A 7,418-nucleotide genomic window follows, 5' to 3' on the forward strand; every position below is an offset into this window, starting at 1 on the left:
ATGTTTTTGTTGTCCCTTTCAGAACCACACTATGTTTTTGTTGTCCCTTTCAGGACCACACTATGTTTTTGTTGTGCCTTTCAGGACCACACTATGTTTTTGTTGTCACTTTCAGGACCACACTATGTTTTTGTTGTCCCTTTCAGGACCACACTATGTTTTTGTTGTCCCTTTCAAGACCACACTATGTTTTTGTTGTGCCTTTCAGGACCACACTATGTTTTTGTTGTCCCTTTCAGGACCACACTATGTTTTTGTTGTCCCTTTCAGGACCACACTATGTTTTTGTTGTCCCTTTCAGGACCACACTATGTTTTTGTTGTCCCTTTCAGGACCACACTATGTTTTTGTTGTCCCTTTCAGGACCACACTATGTTTTTGTTGTGCCTTTCAGGACCACACTATGTTTTTGTTGTCCCTTTCAGGACCACACTATGTTTTTGTTGTGCCTTTCAGGACCACACTATGTTTTTGTTGTGCCTTTCAGGACCACACTATGTTTTTGTTGTCCCTTTCAGGACCACACTATGTTTTTGTTGTGCCTTTCAGGACCACACTATGTTTTTGTTGTGCCTTTCAGGACCACACTATGTTTTTGTTGTCCCTTTCAGGACCACACTATGTTTTTGTTGTGCCTTTCAGGACCACACTATGTTTTTGTTGTCCCTTTCAGGACCACACTATGTTTTTGTTGTCCCTTTCAGGACCACACTGTCCGTGATGGACGTCCTTCTCTGTGTCCTCATCTCCTGGTTCACATGAAGGCCTGTCCTGCAGACCTCAGGCCCCCACGTTTCCTATCCAGTAACCCCAGGCCACGTCCTCCTCGCCAGGAACCGACAAAACAAAGACGAGCCTTTAGCGGCCTGAAGACGCGTTCATGTGCAGGTGAGCCACAGCAAAAGCCTTCCTGCTGCATGGACAATACAATATACTGTGCAACAACAACGTACAAGATAAGATAAGAAATAGTTTATTAATCCCACAATTCCCCCTCAGTGATTGACAAAGTCTGTATTGTTTATGTTATCTTCAGCGACCGATTATCTTGTGGTATCATAGGGCACTGTTTTCTGTTGACCCCACACCGTTGCTCATTAGGGAACTAGGTCTCAGTGTTAGAGCGGTGGAGGTAACCACCTGGGCCTTCGTTAGTCCTTAATCCGTTCCTCGGCCCACTTTGTTAAGGCCTAATCCCTCTCTTTCTGCTCTGGGGAGGAAGTGTCCATAGCGCCGCCCTCCTGGTGGTCCTCTGCTAGGGTGTTAGCCAATGAAAGGCTGTGCCAGCATACCTGCCGCTCCTTTCAGGGCCCTGCCTCTGATGTGAAGGCATTTGTCCTCCCCTCTCGCCAGGGCCATAGCCACACTGCAGCGCACGGCTTTGAGACGAGTGTGAGGAGCCAAGGGGGAACCAGGGGGATTGAGGTATTTCTCTGCTCTGGAACCGGGTTCCAAAAACCAATTATTCTACCATATGGTGGTCGGCTTCAACACAATCGTCCCTGACCCTGGTCCCTGAGGGAAACGCGCTGTGCGGTATTAACGGGCGGGGGGGGGTGTAGCTGTGTGCCCCTGACACATGTCATTCATATACAGGCAGACACACACATACACACACTTTATGTGTGTGTGTAGCAGATGGGAAGTGCAGGGCATTGTGAGAGGAGAATAGTGCAGAAATGTGCTCTCCTCCAGTGCAGCTCTCTGTATCCCCCTGCTACCGCTGACAACTCTCTGTCACACAGACCCCCAGGAAACACATTGTCTTACCCCCCCCGGCCCCGCAGAGAAAAGAGGAGTGTGCAGAGGCAGAGAGGAGGAATAGAGAGAGGGGAGAAGGAAGCGGGGTGGTGTCGGCTGGAGATGTTTGTGGAAGGGATCTGAGAGGGGGATGAAAAGAGTGTGGAGAGAGTGTGGAGAAGAGAGGGAGTGGCTGAGGGGAGTTCCCAGGTAGTGTGAAGTTCAGGTGCAGGAGAAGAGGAGTGTGACAGAGTAGAGGTAACGCAGATGTCTTCTAGGGGATACAGGCATCTTATATTATCAGGATATTCTAATGCTGCTCTCAGGACAGGAGGACAAGATGCAGGATTTGTATCAGTTAACTAATATGTGGGTGGAATAATGTGAAATGAATGACAAATCATGATGAATCAAGTTTTTATAAATAGCCCTGCCTCCAGTACTGGGTAGCATTCTGAATATACAATATTAAGATGGGAATTGGGCAGCTGGTCCAACGGGGTGGGGTTTCTTCACTCTTTGTTAGAGCACTGACCCTCACAGCAGGGAAAACAGTGTTTGCTCCGGGCCTCACTAAAGTGGGAAAGAAAATGTCACCGGCAGATTTTGGCATAGACGCCTTTGAGCTGTAAAAGATGATGAATACCATTTATAGATGGCCCTCTCTGAGGACCCCACATGTTAAGTATTCACCACCATTCTTTATCAGTACTGAACAATGCCCAATGCCAAAAGTTAAAAGCTTGTATCCCCTGCATACCCCTGTCTCTGACAAGACAGTATCATCATAAATTAGACTAATCGAAATCTGTATAAAATTGAAAACAGGAGAGGACATTTTTTTGAACTCTGTAAAACCTATATTTGAATGTCATAAAGTAGGGTCATATCTGCTTGAATTAAATAATGTTATCCCGGTCTATTGCAGACTCCAGGAGCAGGAGCCTGCAGTACTGCAGCACCACCAGAGGGAGGCGCTTAGCTGTTGTTGTTCCCTGTGTTCCAGTGCCAGTCTCCCCCTCTCCCAGCAGAGCCTCCCCTGAGCTCCCAGTCTGCCCGTCCAACACCCTCCACGGTCACTGATTCTGGGCAGCAGGGGACTGGATCCAACCCTGCTCCAGCCTCAGCCCTACCTCATGGCCATACTCAGAAAGGAGAGAGGGAAACAGAGGAGATGGGTTTCTCCAGTCCATAGTGTCTGTGAGGGATCTCTCTGAGTTTGACAGCCCACCATCCAGCCAGTACAGCCGAAGCACAGACCTGGGTAGTGGTCTGAGCGGTCCTCTATGTGGTATTGTACCTACACTGCTTTGAAGCAATTGAAGTGAAATGTATTCGAAGCTGTTGCATTCCCCATGGGCCAATTAGTTGTTTCATTTCATTTATAAATTCATAATTACTGTAACAGACTTGAATTTTTAATTGTTGCCAAGGCTTGCTTTCCTATCATGTCAAATGGAAGGATAATTATTCCATATATCCTTTTTTCTTTTTATAGCAAATCTGAGTGACCTGGACTCAGAGGGTGGCTCTCCTCTCTTCCAGAATAGCTCCTCTTCCATGGTCTGTTCTGCCCTCATGCAACCCACAGGACCCCCCAGCACACCAGCCCCTCACCACCCTCTACACCATCCCCTCCCTCCCCAGGCCCAACTCTGCCCACCTGACTGGACCACCACGGAGCCCCAGCCAGGCCATGTCCTCCATCCCAACCCAGACCCTACTACCCTAGCTTTCCCCTCAGAAACCTGGCAGTCCTACCCCAGCCCACAGTGCAGGATAACTCCCCGGCCAGGGTCACGGTTAGGGTCAGGTTTGACCTCATCTCCTGTTGTGGCGGAGAGGCAGGACTGGACATCACACCGCTGGTCAGTCCTTCCCCCCATCTCTCCTGTCAGAGGTGAGGAATGATTCCTGCCTGTCCCATATGGGCCGTTCACAGCCTCCTCCCAGCCCTCCCAGCCTCCTCCCAGCCCTCCCAGCCTCCTCCCAGCCTCCTCCCAACCCTCCCAGCCTCCTCCCAGCCCTCCCAGCCTCCTCCCAACCCCCCCAGCCTCCTTCCCAGCCTCCCTCCCTGTCCAGCAGCAGCCTACACTGGTGCCCCTTACCTAGCGCCACGGGGCTGATTGTCCACAACATGGCTGGACATCTTCCCTGGTACAAAGAGACGGCAGCCAACAGACAACAGAGGAAATCAAAGCCTGGCTCTATAGAGACGCCCTCCTCAGATGCTCCTGTCCCCATCGCCGCTCTGCATTGTGAGGTTCTGCTGTCAGCCCTGTTTTGTTTCCCCTCGTAATAAATAACGCAGAAAGCTTTTCTTTTCCCTTTAAAGAGGCAATAGAAAGAGGACTCTTTTGATGAAGAGCTGGTACCGTTTGATTCCCAGTTCAAAGGCGCGCGAGGCCCCTTCACAATAGGAGGGAGTGGGGGGTTCCCTGCCTCGTGTGCCGTCCCCACTCAGCCGCGGCTTCCCCGCGCTCTCGCCATTCTCCCGGTGGCTGAAAGGGAGACGTGTAGCCGATGGTCATAAATCCACACTGACCACCGCACGCTGACGGGGGAAACAGTTAGAGCTACGGTCCACAATAGAATATAGTGGCTTTCCGTCGCAGCTAATTTACCGTTTAGAATAGAGATAAAGGACGGGGCCACTGGCATCTGACTTTTATGGGGGGCTTTATGAAAGACTATGAAAAGAGAGCAAACAATTGGGAAATTGTGTATGGATTTTCTTTCTCTATCAGAAATGATGGTGCCGCCTGCGCTCTTCTAAGGTCCTTACTACTGATTAGTATCGGTTCCAGGTGCGTAGGAGTCAAAGTAAGAACACTGAAAGAGATTTTGACCAGCACACGGTTGAAAAAAGGAATACATTCAAAACTGAGGCTTGAATGTAACCTAAATATGTTTATTAGAACATCATGGTGCCCCAAAAATCAATAAAGTGCATAAATGAAAGATGGGAAAAAAATAAAAAATAATAATTGGCCTTTGGTCTTTCTCAGTGTAAATAGTCAGCAGAGACACCTGGCTTCTATTTCAAGGATAAGGATAATTGCATAATTCACATGATCAGAAAATCGATAAATCAGTACCGAGTACAATAGACGCGGCATGATCTACATTTTATACAGAATATACAAAAGCAGAGAGGAATATCATCAATTATTGCTTTTACATGTACCATGTGACCATTTCTCCATCAGAGACATCTACAGTTCTATATGGTGATACACTGTTCTCTATGGGGAGATAGATCTATATGGTGATACACTGTTCTCTATGGGGAGATACATCTGTATGGTGATACACTGTTCTCTATGGGGAGATAGATCTATATGGTGATACACTGTTCTCTATGGGGAGATACATCTGTATGGTGATACACTGTTCTCTATGGGGGAGATACATCTATATGGTGATACACTGTTCTCTATGGGGAGATACATCTGTATGGTGATACACTGTTCACTCTGGGGAGATACATCTGTATGGTGATACACTGTTCTCTATGGGGAGATACATCTATATGGTGATACACTGTTCTCTATGGGGAGATACATCTATATGGTGATACACTGTTCTCTATGGGGAGATACATCTATATGGTGATACACTGTTCTCTATGGGGAGATACATCTATATGGTGATACACTGTTCTCTATGGGGAGATACATCTATATGGTGATACACTGTTCTCTATGGGGGAGATACATCTATATGGTGATACACTGTTCTCTATGGGGAGATACATCTATATGGTGATACACTGTTCTCTATGGGGAGATACATCTATATGGTGATACACTGTTCTCTATGGGGGAGATACATCTATATGGTGATACACTGTTCTCTATGGGGGAGATACATCTATATGGTGATACACTGTTCTCTATGGGGAGATACATCTATATGGTGATACACTGTTCTCTATGGGGAGATACATCTATATGGTGATACACTGTTCTCTATGGGGAGATACATCTATATGGTGATACACTGTTCTCTATGGGGAGATACATCTGTATGGTGATACACTGTTCTCTATGGGGGAGATACATCTATATGGTGATACACTGTTCTCTATGGGGAGGTACATCTATATGGTGATACACTGTTCTCTATGGGGGAGATACATCTATATGGTGATACACTGTTCTCTATGGGGAGATACATCTATATGGTGATACACTGTTCTCTATGGGGGAGATACATCTATATGGTGATACACTGTTCTCTATGGGGGAGATACATCTATATGGTGATACACTGTTCTCTATGGGGGAGGTACATCTATATGGTGATACACTGTTCTCTATGGGGAGATACATCTATATGGTGATACACTGTTCTCTATGGGGAGATACATCTATATGGTGATACACTGTTCTCTATGGGGAGATACATCTATATGGTGATACACTGTTCTCTATGGGGGAGGTAAATCTATATGGTGATACACTGTTCTCTATGGGGGAGATACATCTATATGGTGATACACTGTTCTCTATGGGGAGATACATCTATATGGTGATACACTGTTCTCTATGGGGGAGATACATCTATATGGTGATACACTGTTCTCTATGGGGAGATACATCTATATGGTGATACACTGTTCTCTATGGGGGAGATACATCTATATGGTGATACACTGTTCTCTATGGGGAGATACATCTATATGGTGATACACTGTTCTCTATGGGGAGATACATCTATATGGTGATACACTGTTCTCTATGGGGAGATACATCTATATGGTGATACACTGTTCTCTATGGGGAGATACATCTATATGGTGATACACTGTTCTCTATGGGGAGATACATCTATATGGTGATACACTGTTCTCTATGGGGGAGATACATCTGTATGGTGATACACTGTTCTCTATGGGGAGATACATCTATATGGTGATACACTGTTCTCTATGGGGGAGATACATCTATATGGTGATACACTGTTCTCTATTGGGGAGAAAAATAAAATAAATAAATGCTGAAAAATAATTTGTTCTTAACTGACTTACCTAGTTAAAAATAAAGGTTCAATGTAAAAAATATTTGAAACATATGTAGACAGACCCAGGTTTTGGTGAAAACATTTCAACAGTCAACAATTCTACATTCAATATGAAGTTTGTTATTTTTTTCCATATAAAAAATATATATGTTACAGTATAAGTATGTGAGAACAAAATATAAATCTTGCTGGATTTCATTCCCATAGTTAGTCATGTCAATGCCTTGGCCAGAGTGTTATACAAGCTAATGATCCCTTGTGTGTGTGTGTGTGTGTGTGTGTGTGTGTGTGTGTGTGTGTGTGTGTGTGTGTGTGTGTGTGTGTGTGTGTGTGTGTGTGTGTGTGTGTGTGTGTGTGTGTGTGTGTGTGTGTGTGTGTGTGTGTGTGTGTGCGCGCGCGCGCACGCACAGAGTATGGGTGTGCAGAAACCCCTCAACCCTCTGCTGCCCTTTTCAGACGGGGTCCTCTCATTGTGTGCTCCCCTCAGCTCCCTTTAACATCCCCACACCAGGGCCCAACAATCAGAGGGTGACCCCAAGGCGACCCCTCATTGAGCATCATCTCCAGAGTGTAACTGTCCTTGACAATGGAGAGGGATGGAGCGGGACGCTGGCCTATTGTGGTGCCCTGGCCCGGACGCTCCACCACCCAGA

General features: G+C 46.4%; 1 long non-coding RNA gene across 4 annotated transcripts; it reads left to right on the forward strand.

Moving 5' to 3' along the window:
- Positions 1 to 412: 412 nt before the first annotated feature.
- LOC127906820 (uncharacterized) lies at positions 413 to 6,635 on the forward strand. 4 transcript variants are annotated; one of them, XR_008062939.1, is made up of 5 exons: positions 413 to 888; positions 2,669 to 3,031; positions 3,239 to 5,836; positions 5,953 to 6,030; positions 6,107 to 6,635. It is a non-coding gene; the product is annotated as an uncharacterized LOC127906820 (long non-coding RNA). The 4 variants fall into 4 exon arrangements; XR_008062941.1 differs by having other exon boundaries at positions 6,223 to 6,635; XR_008062940.1 differs by lacking the exon at positions 5,953 to 6,030 and having other exon boundaries at positions 6,069 to 6,183; positions 6,223 to 6,635.
- Positions 6,636 to 7,418: the final 783 nt, after the last annotated feature.

This window comes from Oncorhynchus keta, chromosome 13 (genome assembly GCF_023373465.1).
Source record: "Oncorhynchus keta strain PuntledgeMale-10-30-2019 chromosome 13, Oket_V2, whole genome shotgun sequence".
NCBI classification, from domain to species: domain Eukaryota; kingdom Metazoa; phylum Chordata; class Actinopteri; order Salmoniformes; family Salmonidae; genus Oncorhynchus; species Oncorhynchus keta.